The following is an 18794-nucleotide window of genomic DNA, read 5'->3' on the forward strand; positions in this document are numbered from 1 at the left end:
TGCTGGAAAAGGGAGAGCTGGGCCTCTAAGGAGCCACCTGGGAAGCCTCAGAGGAAGGAGTGATGTTGGGCTTCAGAGAAGAGGAGGTTGGCGCCATCTGGGTCCAGACTGCCTCTTCCTTCTAGGGTCTGATTCTCTGGAAGTTTTGTTGATGGACTGGTTAGGATAATCCCTACGCCTCCTACCACCCACCCTCCTGCACTGGCCCTGCGTGCCCAAGGGGATGTGGTATGAATAACCCATGCCCTAAAGTATGATGGAAATTCCCGCCTCTTTCGTTATCAGAGCTTCATCTGCTGCAGCAAGTCAGACAGTCTTGGTGCCGGAGACCATAAGTCTGCTTTCAAATGCCCAGAGCTGTGTCTCTCTGGATCTGCGAAAGATACCTTAAAGTCCCTCCTTCCAGAGGAAAACAGCCATTCAGCCGATGACAGAAACAGCCCCACTGCAACCAAAGCCCTTGCGCATGCCAGGTGCTTGCTGCAAGAGCCGTTGCCTGACTCACCCTTCTTTCTCAGTGGCATTTGGCATCATTGCCAGCCCCTGAAGAGCCTTCGGTTACACACCTGGACATCTGGGGGCGGCGGTGGCGGGGACACACCAGGTTCCCAGTCCAGGGGGCTGCTTCTTAACCTACTTACTTTTAATCCTCATGGAGGCCACGGCACCACCAGAAACAGCCCCAAACCTGACTTTTTGAAACTGAAGGGAGAATCAGGAAGATCAGTGAGCTACATCCTCCTTTTAAATAACCTGAATATAGCTGGAGGAGGCACAGTTATAATGTTCCCTAAACAGGAGAAGGATGGATAAAAATAAGCCTACCAAGAATATGTCGCAGACTATAGCAATCAAACAACCTCTGCATAGAGAAAAGAAAAAAAAAAAGGACCTGGAAGAAATTGATCAAGGTATCTTCCAAAGAGTCTATAGTGGGCACAGCTATTCTATTTTCCAAGTAAGTCTATTGTGTGTATGTATGTCTCTTCCACCTATGTCTTGAAAAATGCCAATATGCATTTTGTGGAGAACTAATATGGGCATATTTATTACCCTGTTCTCTAATTTGCCAGACTGAGCTGCACCTCTTACTCAAGTGATTACAACAGCAACTCCTTCTACACCAGCCCAGTGCCTGTCTGTGCTAGGCAGGGCGTGGGCTGGGTTGGTACTGTGGAGGTTGTGTGTAACCTTGGTGGCAGCTGTCTCTTGAAGTGCGGGCAGAAGCCAGATTGCCATGGGCTGTATGGCGAGATAGAGCAAGAGAATGAAGGGTAAGTTTGTTTAAGGACAGCTGTAGAAAAGGTTTTCTGTAAGGAGGTTGCATGGCTTTGCTCTGGCTGCCTTTAACAAACACCGCAGTCTGGGGGACTTAAACAATGGAAATTTATTTTCTCATAGTTCTGGAGGCTGGAAGTCCAAGATCAAGGTGTCAGCAGGTTTTGTTTCTTTGGACGCCTCTCTCCTGGCCGCCTTCTCACCGGATCCTCGCGTGGCCTTCCCTCTGCACACACACATCTCATTGTGCATTCAAATTTTCTCTTCTTAGAAGGACACCTGTCACACTGGCTTATGGTCCACCTCAAAGGCCTTGTGCTAACTCAGTCACCTCTTCAAAGGCCTCATCTGCATATGCAGTCAGGTACTGAGGGTTGAGTCTTCAACATAGGAATGTGGGTGAGCACAATTCAGTGGTAGCAGAGTTCAAGGAAATGTTTTTCTTTTACTATGCAAGTGACAACATTTTTCATGTGGAAAGAGCTCACAGAAGAAGAAAGGACAGTTGGTAGAGGAAAAGTGCTGAGGCCAGGGGAGGGCTGGGATGTAGAGCTCAGGGGAAAGGGAGCCCTGGGCAGGAGGAGGGAGGATCTGCCCCAGTAAACAGAGGGAAGCAAGAGGGTGGAGCAGGTGCAATCTGTGTCTCTATAATCTGACTGTGAGAAGCTGGTGAGTCTTCACATGACAGAGGAAGCAAATGTCTGGGAGCTTAAACTGGAGCCATTTTGTGGACAGTTTGGCCACATATGTCAAGAACTTCAAAAATGTGCATGTGAATTGACCTAGAAATTCCACTTCAACGCATTCATCTTCAGGAAATAATTAGGGATGTGCACCAGGGTCTAGTAATACTAATGGGTAGACAAAAGAAACTACAGTGTTGTTTATCATTTTAAAAGGACAGAAAACAACCTCAGTATCCAAACATGGAGGGCTAGGTAAGCAATCTGGTGTATGCTCTTAAAATGTAACCTTGAGGGCTTCCCTGGTGGCGCAGTGGTTGAGAGTCCGCCTGCCGATGCAGAGGACACGGGTTCGTGCCCCGGTCCGGGAAGATCCCACATGTCGCGGAGCGGCTGGTCCTGTGAGCCATGGCCGCTGAGCCTGTGCGTCCGGAGCCTGTGCTCCGCAACGGGAGAGGCCACAACAGTGAGAGGCCCGCGTAACGCAACAACAGCAAAAAATGTAACCTTGAGAGTGTATGCAGCCATTAGTTATAGAAGTGTGTTTATTAAGATGGGATGAGGGGCAATCACACAAAGAATGATCATATTTTTTAAAAAAGCGATGGATATATATAAAAAAGAAACGAGAGTCCATGTGCGCAGGAGGCGGAGCTTAACTGTGGTGATCTCTGGATGGCGGGATTCAGGGGGTTAATTATTCTCTTTTTCTTACCTATAGTTTCTAATTTTTGCCACAGTGAATGTATTATTTAAGCAAGATGGGGGGAAAAACAACAACCATTTTTTTTTTTTCAGCGTGCGGGCCTCTCACTGCTGTGGCCTCTCCTGTCGCGGAGCACGGGCTCCGGACGCGCAGGCTCAGCGGCCATGGCTCACGGGCCAAGCCGCTCCGCGGCATGTGGGATCTTCCCAGACTGGGGCACGAACCCGTGTCCCTTGCATCGGCGGGCGGACTCTCAACCACTGCGCCACCAGGGAAGCCCCCCCAAATTTTTTTTAATGCACCACCTGGATTTCTTTTCAGGGCTATTTTCCACAAAGAAACGAATTTTTTATTACCTCTTAAGAGTTGTGTAAATGATGCTGGCAGGTAGAAAATAATAAAGCTGATGTGAACACGCTCCCTGAAGGTCGAGATCCTGTGCTGCGTCCCCGGGGCCTAAGACAGCATTTGGCACACAGTAGGCCTGCAAGTGAATGGTTAAGGACAAAGACGGTTGGATGCGGTGCTGGGGGCAGGGAGGGTTACTAGGCTTCCTCCAAAGTGAGAAAATCACTCTGACAGCAGCCTCAATGTGAGGTGTAAAATCATGCCTTAGTAAAATAACAAACGACCACAAGCCATGAAGCCCTGATGTGGCTCCAGAGTTGTCAAAATCTAGACTATTCTTTCTATGGAGGTTTTGAGCCTGTGGGAATGTGGGCTCCAACTTCCACCCACTGCTCAGACTGCTAACCAGCCTGGACTTCAGCCCCCATCAGAGGCAAGGCATTTGCCTTCCAGAAAGCCTTCAAGGCCAGAAGGCTCTGGTATTGGAGATGCATCGTCCTCAGATATGTTCCATCTTCTTTTTAGGTCTATTGTCATTACCACTATATCCTGAAGGCATTACTTAGATGTTGTGAACCAACAGCCCTTTAAATTCATGTTATGGGCTGGTATGGCTATTGAATCTCATTCTTAGATGTAAATGTTTCTGATGCTATGGAGAGGAAGAGAATGAGAGAATATTATTACAACAGAGGATGAGTCTAATGTCTTCTATCTCCCAGAGACAAGCCAAGACTGGAGATATTTATCTACTCAGTATTCAGCAACATGGTATTAATTGTCTCTGAGTGTTTTGATGGGTAGTTCGTGCAAGGGTATTAATGAAAACAGCCCCACTTCATTTTAAAATTAACTACTTGTCCATTGAGCAACAGGAGTTGATAAATGATGGCAATAAATTTGTGATGGAAATTTATGTCCTCGTAACTCAGAGCAGGGCCATGGACATGCTCAGATGGGGTGGGGGGATAAGTACCAAAAAGTAGCTTTATCCAAGAGAGTATTTCTCCCAAATACTTACTGAGCCCGTTGGCTGATACCTTCTTTTGGGATGTCACAGGATGGTAGATACTTGGCTTCCCAGGTGCCGGGGGCAGGTCCCAGGGGAGGTCTCAGGCCATCCTGCTGGATGAGATGCTTCCTGATCTGTGAGGAGGTGTTTCCTGGGCGCCTGTTCTGACTCTGCCCATTTCATCCTGATAACTGGGGAAAAGAGCTTTCACGCACCTGCGCTTCTGCAAAGCAGCTCCTCCCAGGTTGGCGCGGCTGACACAACTGCTATTTCCTCAGAGCTGCCCCTTGCTAAGACAATGGGAAAATCTACCCGGATGGACATAGCAAGGCGGGAAGGAAATATTTCTTGCACATTTGTTGTCAGGCTCTGGGCTAGGTGCCTAATTTACATAATTCCATTTAATCTCTACAACCATCTTGAGAGGTGGCTCTTATTAACCTATTATTAACTCTGTTTTAGACAGAGGAAAGTTGGAACTCATAAAACTGAAGTGACTTGCCCTGAGCCCGTGCATTGCCTGGAGACCACGCAACAGGCAGAACGTGAGTTTTGACATCACAGAAGCCAAGTTTGAATCCCAGGTACCCCACTCGCTAGATTGGTAATCTTGAGAAAATTATTTAACATTTCTGTGCCCACAGGTTTTTTGGTTTTCTTATGCTTTTGCCTGTCTACAAAAGATAATAACACAGTCATCACGGGATTCTTGAGCAGGTTAAATTAAATAATAAAATGAGAGTCAACCAGGCTGGGATTCCAAGCCAGGCTTTTCAGACTCAAAGTTCTTGTAATTAAACCATAGACACTCACAACCTTGGAGAGACACAGAAGCCAAGGCAGGATGTCACTGCCAGAGCTATCCAGGAGGCAAGCAGGGCACTGAGTGTGGGACCCACTCAAGTGCCATGTAGGGCTTGGATCTGCTGAGGAACGAAACTAGAGCAGGGTTATCCTTGCTGGGGGTGGGGGCCATAACAAGGTCAGCATACAAGCATATGGACCAATATATACCTGTCACATGGGAATGACAGAACAGTACCCCCCAAGAAATTGAGAAACCTTACGGTCTGCGAGAGGAGAAACCTCTGGAAGGAAGATGAGGGGATAATAGAGAGCCGAAGTTCTGGCCATGGGACATCCCAAAGAGCGTAGCCTTGGGGTGACCAGAGGACACTGTCTGCTACCTGAGACTCTGCTGCAGGAAGTCATTGACAGAAGTCATTCTCATTGGAAGTTTTCTAAAGCGGAAGTCATCCAGCTGCTGGAAGACTGGTGGGGGACCGTGATAACGATCTGGAAAAGGAAGTTCATTTCCAGGCCTTGGGATTAACTGAGGGCTCTCAGCACTAAGGAAGCTCCTGACAGTATGGTTAGGGCCTGGAAGTCCATCTGGAGGTCGAGTACAATCTCGAAGCAGAGAGAATATGGTCCAGTGGGAGATCATGGATGCAATACCCACTGGTGCAAATATTTAGGATTCAGGAAAAGCAATGGGTAATTGGAAGCTGCAGTACAGAGTGCCAAAGAAATGATTCCTACCCTCAGGAAGTCCCTTGGGTGAAGACAGCGAACAGGCATTTATGACACAATGTGGTCAATGTTTGTTCCCAGAGAAGCCCCGAGGAGAGGCCCCCAGGCCATCAGGTAGCAGCTGGTTCCTGGAGGAGCTAGGACCAGAAATGGGACTTCAGAACAATGGCAGCTTATCTGGACAGCAGAGAGGATGTCCCCATCATTGTCCTGCTTCAAATCTTGCTCTATTCAGTAACGTGGCTTATATGACGAGCCACATTCATGATTCAGCTCCTACCTCAATCCCCAAGCTCATTTCTCCTCATGCCCTACTTCCCTCTTGGTCTACAGCCACATCAATTGCTTGTGGTCACCGACATAGCCAGACTGCTTTTTGCTTTTGACTGTACACTCCCGTTTGCCTGAAATACTCCACCCCCTCTGAGGGCAACTAAATTCTATTCATCCTTTAAGAGTCTCTTAGGACTACTTCTCTACCTCCCCTGTCTGGTATTAAATGTCCCTCGTGGACACCCCTGTCTCTGTCACTGCCTTCCCTACCTTGTGTTAGATTTAACTATGTGTTTCTCCCTCACTGGACAGTGCACTAGCTGATATCAAGAACTATATGTTCCTTTTTACTGTCAAAGTATCCAGCAGTTAGCTATTGCTTCATAAATACGTGTGCCACAGGTCACCCAGTTAAACTGGAATTTGTAGTCAAATTTCAGTTTCAGATAAGCAATGAATACTTTTTTACTGTAAGTATGTCCCAAATGTTACATGGGATATGCTTATACTAAGTAGCATGTGTCTCAAGTATTTCCTGGGACATACTTATACTAAAAATGTATTTGTTATTTACCTGAAATTCAAATTTAAATGGTCATCCTGTGTTTTTATTTGCTGAACTGGGTAGACTTATTTCTCCCATTAAGTTTCTAAAAAGATCAAAGGATGTGGGCAAGAGCATTCTTACTCTGCCGATGGAAAAATGTTCAGTCTGGTGGGGAATTTGGCAAAATATTTTCAAGTATGATTGGATAATTGTACAAAGATAGTGGGAATTAATTCTAGTATTTTCAATGACCCAAAGTTTGAAACAACTTAAATGGACCACAGTAAAGGCTTTGGTAAAATGAAATAGAATTTTCTGTGCAATATACCATCAAGATTAAGAGCACAAGGGGACCAGAGGTTAAGACTCTGGGCTTCCACTGCAGGGAGCACGGTTTCTATCCCTGGTCAGGAAACTAAGATCCCACATGCTGTGCGGTGCGACAAAAAAAAAAAAAAAAAAAAAAGATTAAGAGCACAGGGGGGTCTGGAGTCAAAATGCTTGGGTTCAAATCCAGGCTGCACAGGATACTATGAGATGCTGAGGAAGGTTACTTAAATATTCTGTGCCTCAGTTTCCACATTTGTAAAATAGGAATAATACAAATGTCTACCATAGGATTTGGGGAAGGTTAAAGGAGTTAAAATATGTGCAGCCCTTACAACAGTGTCTGGCAGATAGTAGTGATCAAATAAAGATCGCTATTATCATCATCATCATCACCATCCTTATTGTAGAATACTATGGTGCCATTGCAAATGACCTTGTAGATTGGTGTTTATTGACGTGAAAAGATCTTCCCATTATACAAGTGAGGAAAAATCATCAGAACAGCATACAGCATCCATTTAGCAAATAATTTTTGAGCACCATCTCTCTGTTGGGTCCACTGTCCAGAAGTTAGCTGTAAACACAGCAAGGAACGAAGCAGAAATGACCCCTCCCCTCATGAAACCTAGAGGATCATGAACAGAGAGACATCACAGAAAATATACACAAACTAAAATGTAACTAACATTCTAATAAGAGCTATAGAGGAAAATAAAAAGAAGAGTGTAATATAGGAAAGACCTAATAATAAAGGGCTAATTTACCTGAAACCTGAAGGATGAGTGGGGTTAGCCAGGCCAGAGCTGGAAGACTTTTTTTTTTTTTTTTTTTTTCGGTACGCGGGCCTCTCACTGTTGTGGCCTCTCCCGTTGCGGAGCACAGGCTCCGGACGCGCAGGCTCAGCGGCCATGGCTCACGGGTCCAGCCGCTCCGCGGCATGTGGGATCTTCCCGGACCGGAGCACGAACCCATGTCCCCTGCATTGGCAGGCGGACTCTCAACAACTGCGCCACCAGGGAAACCCTGGAAGATTATTTTAAGCAGAGGAAACACTGTGTGTGAAAGCTGTGAGGAGAGGGAAATCTAGATAAGTTTAAGGAACTTGAACAAGGTCAATGTGTTGGAAGCCTAGTGGATGGGTAGGGAGCAGAACAAGATGAAACTGGAGGGCTAAATAAGGGTTTGATCATATTGAGCTTTGTGAAATATCAAAAGTCACATTAAGTGGGGTTGAATAGTTGGGTGTTTATGCTAAGGTCCCCCAATACATTCTCACCATCTGTCATTTTTGTTTTGCTTGCTTGAGATTTTGAGCTCTGTGTATTGAAGGAGAAGAACAAAGTTGAAGGATTGATACCACTGGACTTCAAGACTTCCTATAAAGTTACAGTAATCGAGACAGTGTGATATTGGTGAAAGAACAAACAAATAGATCAATGGAACAGAAAAGAGAGCCTAGACATAGACCCACATAAATGTAGTCAACTGACCTTTGACAAAGGAGCAAAGGCAATACAATGGAGCAAAGATTGTTTTTTCAGCAAATGGTGTTGGAACAGCCGGATATCCACAGGCAAAAAAAGTGAATCTCTACACAGACCTTTCACACTTCACAAAAATGAACACAAAGTGAATCATAAACCTAAATGTAAAACGCAAAACTGTAAAACTTCTAGAAGATAACGTAGGAGAAAACCTAGATGACCTTGGCATCGGTGATGACATTTTAGATATAACATCAAAAGCACGATCCGTGAAAGAAATAATTGATATGCTGGACTTCATTAAAATGAAAAGCTTCTGCTCTGCAAAAGACAATGTCAAAAGAATGAGAAAGCAGGGCACAGACTGGGAGAAAATATTTGCACAAGAAACGTCTGATAAAAGATTCAGAGCCAAATCTCATTGGCTTCATTAAAGTCACATATCCCCAGGGAGGGGACAGGAAGGATTCTCCCTTCAGCTTCCACCTCTGCTATTGAAAAGCTACTACACAGCCTCTGCTGCCCTAGCTTCCTTCCACCCCTGCTGAATCCTGGGACCCCATGCGAACTGTGGCTCCCATCAGTAGCCCCAGCCTCCAGATAGCAGTGGCTACAGCGAAGACGCTGGTGTTCCCCTCGTTGAGGTATTTCTCAAGACTTTGGCAAAGGGGATGTCCTCTGTGCTCTCCTGGGAGACATAGTTAGGGAGTGAAAGGATAAGTTGCACATGATAAATTCACTCCAGCATTTCTATCTCTCAAAGTCTTTGGATTCTTTCCTTTACATGATATCAAGGAATTTATGACATCTCAACTCTGTTTAGTGTTGGCCACCATTGAGTCCAGATTTCTGTCAACCAACTGAACAAACAACGGTATCTACTCCCAGCTGTTCGAACTTGCTGCAAAATCTGGAGTCTCTGCTAAGTGCATCCACGTCAATGACTTCAATTTGGTCTAAAATTATGTTCTTCTGTCCTTAGTCAAGAGCCTACAGAATTCATTCCCACACATATTCCCCAGATCCTTGAAGGTGTAAATTAGCAAAGTTTGGCCAGTTACTTGTTATACGCCTTCTACTTGCAGGTTTAACTTTTTACTCCCCACCTTCCCCGTGGGTATTCAAACTCTGATCCTCAGGACAAGGGAGGGTTGCTGTAAGGCGGTTCATAAATATAGTCCTTCCATCAGTGTAACTCTTTGGGGTAAGGGAGTTCTAGTATCTTTGAGCAAAAATGAAAAAGAATCAGCAGTCAAAGGAGAAGGGCTGCTTTGGCTAGCACGGGAGAGTCAGTGAGTTCTCTGAGCTGTTCATATACCCTCATTCCAAGTCTTATCCTATCCATGCCTTAACTATCTCCTGAGAGGCAAGACAAGGCTGAGAACTTGATGATGTAATTCGACAAACCTCAGGTCCCATTTTGAATTTGTTTTCCAGTCTCTCAGCTATGTGGCTTTTAGAGGTTGGACATTCATTTATCAATAGCACTGCCATAGTAGGTTGCTGCGTGTTAATAAATGTTTTAACTGGAGACTTTGGGGTATTTAAACTTGTTCTCTTTTAATAAACTAACCACGGCCAGCAGAAGCAGCCACTCTATCCTGCAGTCCTTGAACTCCTCCTGTCTTGTATACTGTCCTGGGACAGTGGTCTTGAAACCTTGCTTCTCATGAGCCCTTTGTACAAATGACCACAGGTGATAATTAAGATGTTTTGCCTCCATGAACCATGGGCTTCCAGGTTCCTATCTCTGAATCCTAAAAAGATGATCATGGTCATCAACTCCCCACTGAGGCAATAAAATCAATCCCAGATTTCTACCTTAAAGCCCTTCTGATTTGAAGAGCCTGCTGCTGCATACTCCTCGGTATAAATCTCTGTACTGGGAAACTGCAAGAACAGAAAGAGTCTGACTAACTTTCATAACAAAGTTCATTGGAAGGTATTGGGTAGCTCACGGGTTTGGAAAATTGTCAGCCCTGCCAAGCAAGGCTAGGCAGCAGGAAAACTGGCCAGGATGTAGCTACAGCCAGTAACAAACAGAACCATCCTGTGGCTGGTCTCATCATCCCTTTGTCTTTGCTTCACTCACTCAAGAGTCAAACTTTTGGGTAGAAGCATTCAATTAGTGACCATAGGTCACGTGCCCTCACTCTAGCAGGGGAGGGGGTGGTAGAGAGAGGGAACACTTCCCGTTAAGGAAGTGTTCACCAAAACCCAGATGGGGGTTTGGTTTTGAGAAGCCAAAAAAAAAAGACAAACGACCGGTATCGCGGGATGGTGTTTCATTTCAAGGGTACTATATAGCCCATAAAATTGGCAGAGGGGTACGGGGAGCCTGACCCTTGGTCATTATTCAGCTCCATCTGCTCAGTGAGATGTTGCCACTTCTATGTGGTCTTATGTCATGAGCCCACAGGGGTCACCACGGAATCTTCCTCCTTCCACTGGCAAGAGCTCTGGGCAGCATCTCTCTCTGTGCGTGGGAAACCTCCCTCCACCCCTTACCATACTGTGCTATGGGGAAACCTGTGGGACCATAGCAGAGCTATTTCTCTAGACAACCCACGTGGCTGTTTCTACTCTGGGGTATTTTCCCCTTTCACAGACTCTCCTCAGAGAAGGAGAGAGGGCTCTTGACTTCTGCAATCCTGTCTGGAATTTCTGCTGTCTCCTCTGACTCTGAGCTTGACCTAAGGTGGAGGGTGGGATGCAACACCCCCTCTGTCTAAGCTCTCTGTGCTTCTCCTGTGAATTTCTTACCTTCTCCAGTCTGGAGAATTTTGTCTTTGTTGCTGATGTTGTTTTGTTCTGAAGGTGGGATAGTCTGGCTTTACATCTAAATCGTTAAATCTTTTACTTATGCCCTGACTTTCCTTAGTTCTCGGCTTGGCCATCCCTCTTCCAAGGCAGAAAACACAGAACACACAAGCTGCTTGCCAAATCAAGGGAAGATTGATAAGATAACAGGAAATGCTAAGAAACAAAAAGTTAAAATATAATAAATAACTTAAAAGAATATAAACTATCCTGCAACCTTACTGGCTTTGTCTATCTGTATTTTTGATTTTTTCATTAATTAAATCAGAGTACACTGTAATTTAAAACCAGATTGGTTGCCTCATGAAATAGTGAGCTCTCTATCAATGGAGGTATTCAAACAGAGGTAGGATGACCATCTGGAATGTAGTAAAAGGAATGTAGTAAAAGGAATTCTCCATTAGTTTAGTGGGAGGTAGGATAAAATGATGTCTAAGGTCTTTTCTAAAGTTAGTATTTTATGCTTTAATTTATTTTTACATTTCTTATTTGTTCCATGGATTTTGGCATCTTTTTTTTTTAACATCTTTATTCGAGTATAATCACTTTACAACATTTTGTTAGTTTCTGCTGTATAACAAAGTGAATCAGCTATACGTACACATATATCCTCATATCCCCTCCCTCTTGCGTCTCCTTCCCACCCTCCCTATCCCACCCCTCTAGGTGGACAAAAGGCACCAACCTGATCTCCCTGTGCTATGTGGCTGCTTCCCACTAGCTATCCATTTTACATTTGCTAGTGTATATATGTCCATGCCATTCTCTCACTTCATCCCAGCTTACCCTTCCCCCTCCCCGTATCCTCAAGTCCATTCTCTACGTCTGTGTCTTTACTCCTGTCCTGCCCCTAGGTTCATCATTTTGGCATCTTAATGGGACTATTTTTTTTTAACATCTTTATTGGAGTATAATTGCTTTACAATGGTTTGTTAGTTTCTGCTTTATAATAAAGTGAATCAGTTATACATATACATATGTTCCCATATCTCTTGCATCTCTAATGGGACTATTTTGAGGTCCCTACTAATTATAAAAACTTAAAATGGCCTCCCTGGTTTCTAATAAATCAATCAACATTTTTTAATAGAACTTGTTCTGAATGCCCAGGATTGGCTATTTCCAATTCTGTTGGTTCTGTTGGCTTTGGTACAGCTCTTTCAGTTACAATGGCTTTATTGTTCTTTTCAGTGTCTTCTGGCCTTTTCTCTGTAAATCTTCTATGGAGTGGGTGTCTGCTTATTTTTCCCGGGTAAAGAGGAAAAAGTATAGCTTGACCCAAGTTTGGGGAAAACATCTTTTAAAACACTGAAGAAGTTGTAGACTTGAGGTAAAGGAACATGTATTTCAGTCCTAGACACAGCTCTTTCTAGCTATGGGGACCTGAGAAGTTATTCAACCTCTCTGAGCCTCAGTTTCTCATTTACAAAGGGAAGCTAGTCTCTACTATATCAGCTCAATCAAAATTAAGCAAAACTGACACGTCAAGGTGTGAGATGATCTAAAAGTCACACTATCATGGCTGTGTCTCCATTTCTCTGCTATTCCTCCACTTTGCCCTCTTCTCTGTGTCAGCTCCCCTTCCCTCCCCCGCTTCCCCTGGTTGCCTCTCCTGTGGTAGCAAGAATGACAGCCGAGTTTTCAGGCCTCTCCTTCATACACTGCATGCCCCAAAGGAGGAAGACTGGTCTCTTCCAGTTGTTACTGTGGATGGAAAAGGAAACTTCCTTCCTGGAAGTCCCAGCAGATGTCTCCTCACGTCTCACCAGGAAAACTTGGTCCCATGCCCATCCTGAAGATCCTTGTGGATCAGAGTGAGATGAGCCAAACTATTTAAGCCAATCAGAGCCCCCTCTGAAAATGAGGTGGAAGTCATTCCCTCCAGAGAGGGGAGCTCAGCCCAGGAAGGAGCTGCTCTCTGCACCAAGATCTGGGTGCTATTTCCAGGAGAAGATGGAGAAATTGAGGCTGGGGAAGCATCTGCCAAAATGGCCCTATTCTTATACAACTCTCTAGGTTGATACAAAAGTCACATAACTGTGAAAATGGCCGTCCCTTGTACTTGTAGAAATGCCAGACTCTAGCAAGCCACGTGCCATGAGGGGACCGATTTGATTTCTGATCCTTACCTACCACTTTAGACAATTTATGCAACTTCTCTGAGACTTAGTTTCCCCCTCTGTAGAATGGGGGTGCCACCTAATAATGGGACATGCTCACAAATATTCATTTATTATAAATTGTTTTTAATTGTTTCCATGCTGGAATTGAGTCAGCTCTTCTAAAACCAGTTTGGGCTGGTAAATGTGGCGGTCCTGTTTGCAACCTTGAGAAAACCACCCTCGTACAGACCAATAAGTTTCAAGTAATTATGGCACTGAGATTTCAGAGGGAAGCAATGCTTTGTGAACCAATTTTTTAGTAACATGTAGAAAATCATATTCATGTGTGCATAAGTCATCATGCCCTGAACCATTAATCTCCATATCTCTGATGCAGAAAGATTAATCTTAGAAGGAGTAACTGGCAACCCATTGCTTCATACTGCAGAGAAAAATGAAAATGTCTTCTGCAAATGTGATTCGTATTACAATACTCATGCGCGTTCTGCGCTATCCGATCTTGTTCAAATGAAAGGAACTTGGTCAACTATTCTGTTGGAAGATATACATATTTTTTTCCTTTTGTATCATTCTCAGAGTTGTTAGAAGCTAAAAAAAGGACTGCTTCTTGCTCACACACTCTTATCTATGAGCCAGGCATTCCTAGGGAGGCAGTATGACTCGGTGGGATTTTGTCAGATTGTCCTGTTACAAAATTCTGACTCAACTATTTTCTTAACCTCTTGCAAGCCTTCAGCGTTCTCATTAGGGAAGTTGGGGTGATAACAGCACCCACCTCATTGTTAAGAAATAAGTGAGATAATGCATGTTAAATGCATGAAAAAAGAGCCTAACATTTAATACGTATTAGCCATCACTGTTGGGGGATTTCTGAGAAAGAGGAAATGTACTTATATTGGAAAAATTACGGTAGGTTGATGCTTATTCTGATTTTGATCTTTGTTCCATCATGGCTGGTAGGTTCCAACATATGAGGGTCCAGGAATAAGAGAAAGGGCCCCTGAATCAAGGCTAACCCTTTTCTTTTCTTACCTCCACTTCAGTGCTGCGCTGTGAGGAGTCCTATGCATGTGCCTGGAAAGCCCAACCTGAATGTCGAAGCTCTGTCTGCATGCCCACTGAAATGCAAACAGTAGCCCCTAGTTTACCCTCTCAAAATTAGGAGTATGTATACCTGTGACAAAGTCTGCCATCACCATTGGGAGATGGACAGGTGAAGAGCCTCTACGAGCCATGAAAGCAGATTGGACCATTTGGGCAGGAATTCCAGGGCGCTTAGTACCAGTAGCATAGACTATAAGGGGCAGGGAGGAATCTTGGTGGGTGTGTTCTCTTAGCCCCATGGACATTCCGTCTGTGGGGAGGGCACAGCTATAGGAGAGCCAGAGACAGGGATCTCTAAAGTGTAGGGCCCAGGAGAAGAACCTGGGTCTGGGAATGGTACTGGTTTCACCTTTTGGAAATTTATTTTTTTAGAAACGAGTGCCTAGGGCTATATGCTTTTTATTGCTTTTTCTGTTTTGATAACAGCTTTACTGAGATGTGTTACACACCATGTAATTCACCCATTTAAAGTATACAATTCAATTGTTTCAAGTATATACAAAGAGTTAGGCAACCACCACCCCACTCACGTGACTTCCGCTTCAGTAGTCAAGGGGGAATCTACTCTCATTCCACTCAACATGTCTGGCCAGGGGGAGCATAAGAAGGGGACACTGGAATTGGCTTTTTCTCAGGGGATCTGTCTTCCCCATGGCCTCTCATAAAATGTGTTGCTGCACTGAGTTTGATTCAAATATTTAAAGATATGAATTTCTGGTACCACATAGCCTCAAAGTGCAACCCAATATCTTCACGAAGGTTCAGTTATGAAATGGTGATTTTTTCCCCCATATGGAATAAAAACCTGACTACCATGGACTTACTAAGAGATGGTACGTCAACCTCCAAAATAGTATTTTCCTAAGGGATTTTCAAAGGAAATTTTGATGACATGAAATTTCCACCTTATACACATATCAGAATTTAATTCTCAAGAAAGATGCAACTTCGCTCTCGACGGGAGCACGAAAGCAGCATTTTGTTTGGTCCGGGGCCATTAGATGACCCAGGGTCTTGCAAGCCCTGCCTGGCTGTGACTCAAAGTCAGACCTATCGATGTGGCCGCCTGCAGCACCGGTCTCCTAAATTCCATTCACAGTACATCTTAGTTAAAAAACAAAGGTCTTCCCCGGCGGTCTGGTGGTTAACACTCCACGCTTCCACTGCAGGGGGCATGGGTTTGATACCTCGTTGAGGAACTAAGATCCCACATGCCATGTGGCCAAAAAATAAAATATAATATAAAAATAAATAAAAACCCAAAACACCCCTGTCACCTCCATGATTCAGTATCCTCCAAGGAGAGTGGACCATCCTTCAACTATCCAAATATATCAGTTCTTAAGTTGGAATACAGTATTTGAAGAGTGAGGAATACCAGTTTATCCAAATCAATTTGGCCGCCGAGTTTCCAATAGCACGTAGTAAGAGTTTGGATAACAAAAAATGTATCCTAAAGTTCATCTGAATTGATTTGGCTCTAGCATTCTGATAGCAAGAGTTTGGGTAGTAGAGATAGCTATATGTTTATTTAAGATTATTATTATTATTATTTGTGTACTTCTGTACTAATACATGGATATCATAAAAATCACACCAAAATAGTCATTTTTAATAGATGAAACGAAAATAAATGCAAATAGCAGTTCCAATCATCATGCTAGTTTCCTGGGGTGTGTGTCCCGCTTTGGAGATCATTCCAACCGGTCAAGAATCAGGAGTGTCCTTGGGTCACCGTGCAGGGTGGCCATAAAACAGCGCGATCTATTTCACTGGTTTTCAGAATAATTCTCTGCTCTTTTATATATTCACAGCTATTAGCCTGCCTCATGCTTGGGGTGACTGCCTTTTCTTCATGTAGCCTCGTTTTATCACTTTATAAGTTTTGATGGTATTAGCAAATTTGTAATAGCTTCTCCCTCTTCTGTTTCACAGTAGGTCAAACATTAGCGTTAAATGGGCAGTTTCTGATTTCTTCTTAAGATAGAATCCTAATTGTGTTTGAAACTACCTTCTCTCTGGGTGGTTTCTCAATAATAATTGCCAAAATGCTGAAAAGTTTCTGTCCTTCAAGAAGGAACAAGCTACATCTGGCCTCCTCTTGCCTCATACTGAATTCCAGAGAAGTGTCTGGCCTTTGCTGACCCCAAGAAAAGCAAGTAGGGGCTTCACCCATGAATGACGGCTGCCAATGTATTTGAGACTTTCAATTCAGTTTAATCAATATTTCTGAAACCTTGCTATGTACAAGGTTCAGTAGTCTGTTTGAATCTGATGTTCCAGGTTATGTTACTATTGGATTAGAGAAAGGCATTATTTATGTGAAAAATGGCTAATATATAAGAACCAGGCCTTCAGATAGCATGCAGATTTTTTGTTTCATCTTCATATCCAGTCGCCAGCAAAAGGAAAATTAGCTTGTCTATTATAGTGGTCTTTAAATGTATTTGGGAAGCACAAGGACTTTTCTCTAAGATTGTACTTGGAACCATCGTGTGTGAAAGAGGGGAGAATATTCTGGTTAATTTAGAGGCAGGAGCCCCAGGTCCCACCTACGTGGCCTTCTCTTCCCACCAGGTCCTGATTCTCTTCTTTGTAGAAAACAGGAAAAGAGCTGGGGCGGGGGAGAGATGGAAACACATGGACTAAAATCTCTGCTCTGCAAAAAAACAATATGAATGTGTGACTTTGAGATGGGTACTAACCACTCTTTGCCTCTGTTGGCTTGTTTTAAAGATAGAACCAATAATATTTACTTACCGGAATGATTATGAGCCTCAGATGAAAAGCTTGGCTTCTTGCTCTACTTCAGTCCCTCTGTTCCAAGCAGGCCCAAGTTTCCTGAACAAGAATAAGGGCAGCCATTACAATTGCTCTCAACCCAAGCCAAGGTACACAGGTGAGAAGGAAATTCTGCCTGAGGCTCCTTCTAGGCATCAACACCGATGGGTAAAAAAGAAAAGACGGAAAACTTGGTTATGCCGCCGTAAGATTTATGATCCATACTGACTCCTTCTGTCAGGGAGAGAAACCACAGGTCTGCGGTACCCCAGATGTTCTCCATAAGGTCTTCCTGACTAGTCCACTTTCTCCTAAATGTATTCATAACTTACTTTGTTTCTTTTTTTTTTTGGCTGTGCTGTGTGGCTTGCAGGATCTTAGTTCCCCAACCAGGGATCAAACCCTGGCCCCAGGAGGGGAAGCGAGGGGTCCTAACCACTGGACCACCAGAGAATTCCCTACTTTGATTCTAATAACTCAATTTTATGTCTTTCCCTCCTCCTGTAACGGAGCCCTTTTCCAGATTCTCCTTCTCATCAGGACTGCCCCACTCCATAAAAATGATTGTGAATATGCTTTACAATGATCACAAACTGTTCACATGTGCGTTACCATTCCTGTGTCTCTTATACAAGTTTCCAGTAATTGTACGTATCACGCTTTCTGACGTTCATGAATCATTGTCTTAGATCAGCTTTGCTTTTCCTTTGTCTTCTTTCAAATATAACTGACCTCTACCTCATCCATTCCCCTGTAGCCCTGGAAACCTGAATCTCAGACACGCCTATATGACTGGTGGCTCTGGAAGGGAGAACTTGGCTTTCATTGCTCTGTCCTTTTCTTCCCCACCGGCTAGTTTTGTTTTCCCAGAGTAAAGGCAACATTCCACACCAGATATGCTGCTGCCTGGGATTCATTTCACTAACAGGCCATCCGCCACTTGGAATTGTCCATGATGGGTGGCACAGAGATGCCACAGCCCTTCCCAATCATGAGGGCGGTGGGCGTTCCAGGCCTGGATTCATTTCATGGCCCCTCTCTCCTCTCCATTCCCACGGGTGGGTTTCAGAATCTGCATTGTTTTGAGAAGGAGAAAATGGTCAAGGTCCTGAATGGAATTGTTTTGAGGGACAGCCACGGGGAGGTAGAACCTGTGAACAAGGAATGTAGGCAGCCGGTGGCCAGAGCTGTGGGTCTCTCTTCAACCTGAGGAACCTCGTTGGGAGGTCCCACACAGGTGGGGGGATGCAGCTCATTGTTCAGACCTGACACTTCCACCCCTACAGCATCAGAGGCGTTTGCCAACAGCCCCGCCCCTCTCTGGAAAGGATAAGCTATCGACTGTGAAGGAAACGCAAATAATGGAGGTTACTTCCGTGCAGAGACACCATGAGCCAGGGCTCTCATTTAGGTAGTAAGTCTCATCAGCAAAGGCTTCCCAGAGTGCCTACAAAGTGTCTATCCATTAGGGCCAAAGGAGGTGCTTTGATTCTCCCTCGGAGGGGAGAGCAGTTTAATAAATCACCAAGTGGATGCAGCATCTAAATTCAATAATTGTGAAGTGCAGATAAATCACTGCTGTCAGTGCCGACTTCGGCTTTATTCGTTCAAAACAGTTAAATTCAAACAGCAATACTTCTCTCCAGCATCCAGATACACACGGCTCACAGCCCCCGGCCACTGGGCTAGAATGTCTTCCCAGAGCTGGGCCTCATTCCTGGTTGTCTGTTGGGAAGTGGGGAAGGAGGAAGCAGGTTGAATTACAGCCACAG

General features: G+C 44.4%; 1 long non-coding RNA gene across 1 annotated transcript in view; it reads left to right on the plus strand.

Moving 5' to 3' along the window:
* Positions 1 to 347: 347 nt before the first annotated feature.
* LOC137210591 (uncharacterized) overlaps positions 348 to 18794 on the plus strand; it is a 48669-nt gene continuing 30222 nt past the window's right edge. The window contains exons 1-2 of the long non-coding RNA XR_010936625.1: positions 348 to 958; positions 4490 to 4611. This is a non-coding gene — a long non-coding RNA (uncharacterized lncRNA). The remainder of the gene's footprint in view (positions 959 to 4489; positions 4612 to 18794) is intronic.

The sequence above is a fragment of the Pseudorca crassidens genome, chromosome 2 (assembly GCF_039906515.1).
Source record: "Pseudorca crassidens isolate mPseCra1 chromosome 2, mPseCra1.hap1, whole genome shotgun sequence".
NCBI lineage: Eukaryota > Metazoa > Chordata > Mammalia > Artiodactyla > Delphinidae > Pseudorca > Pseudorca crassidens.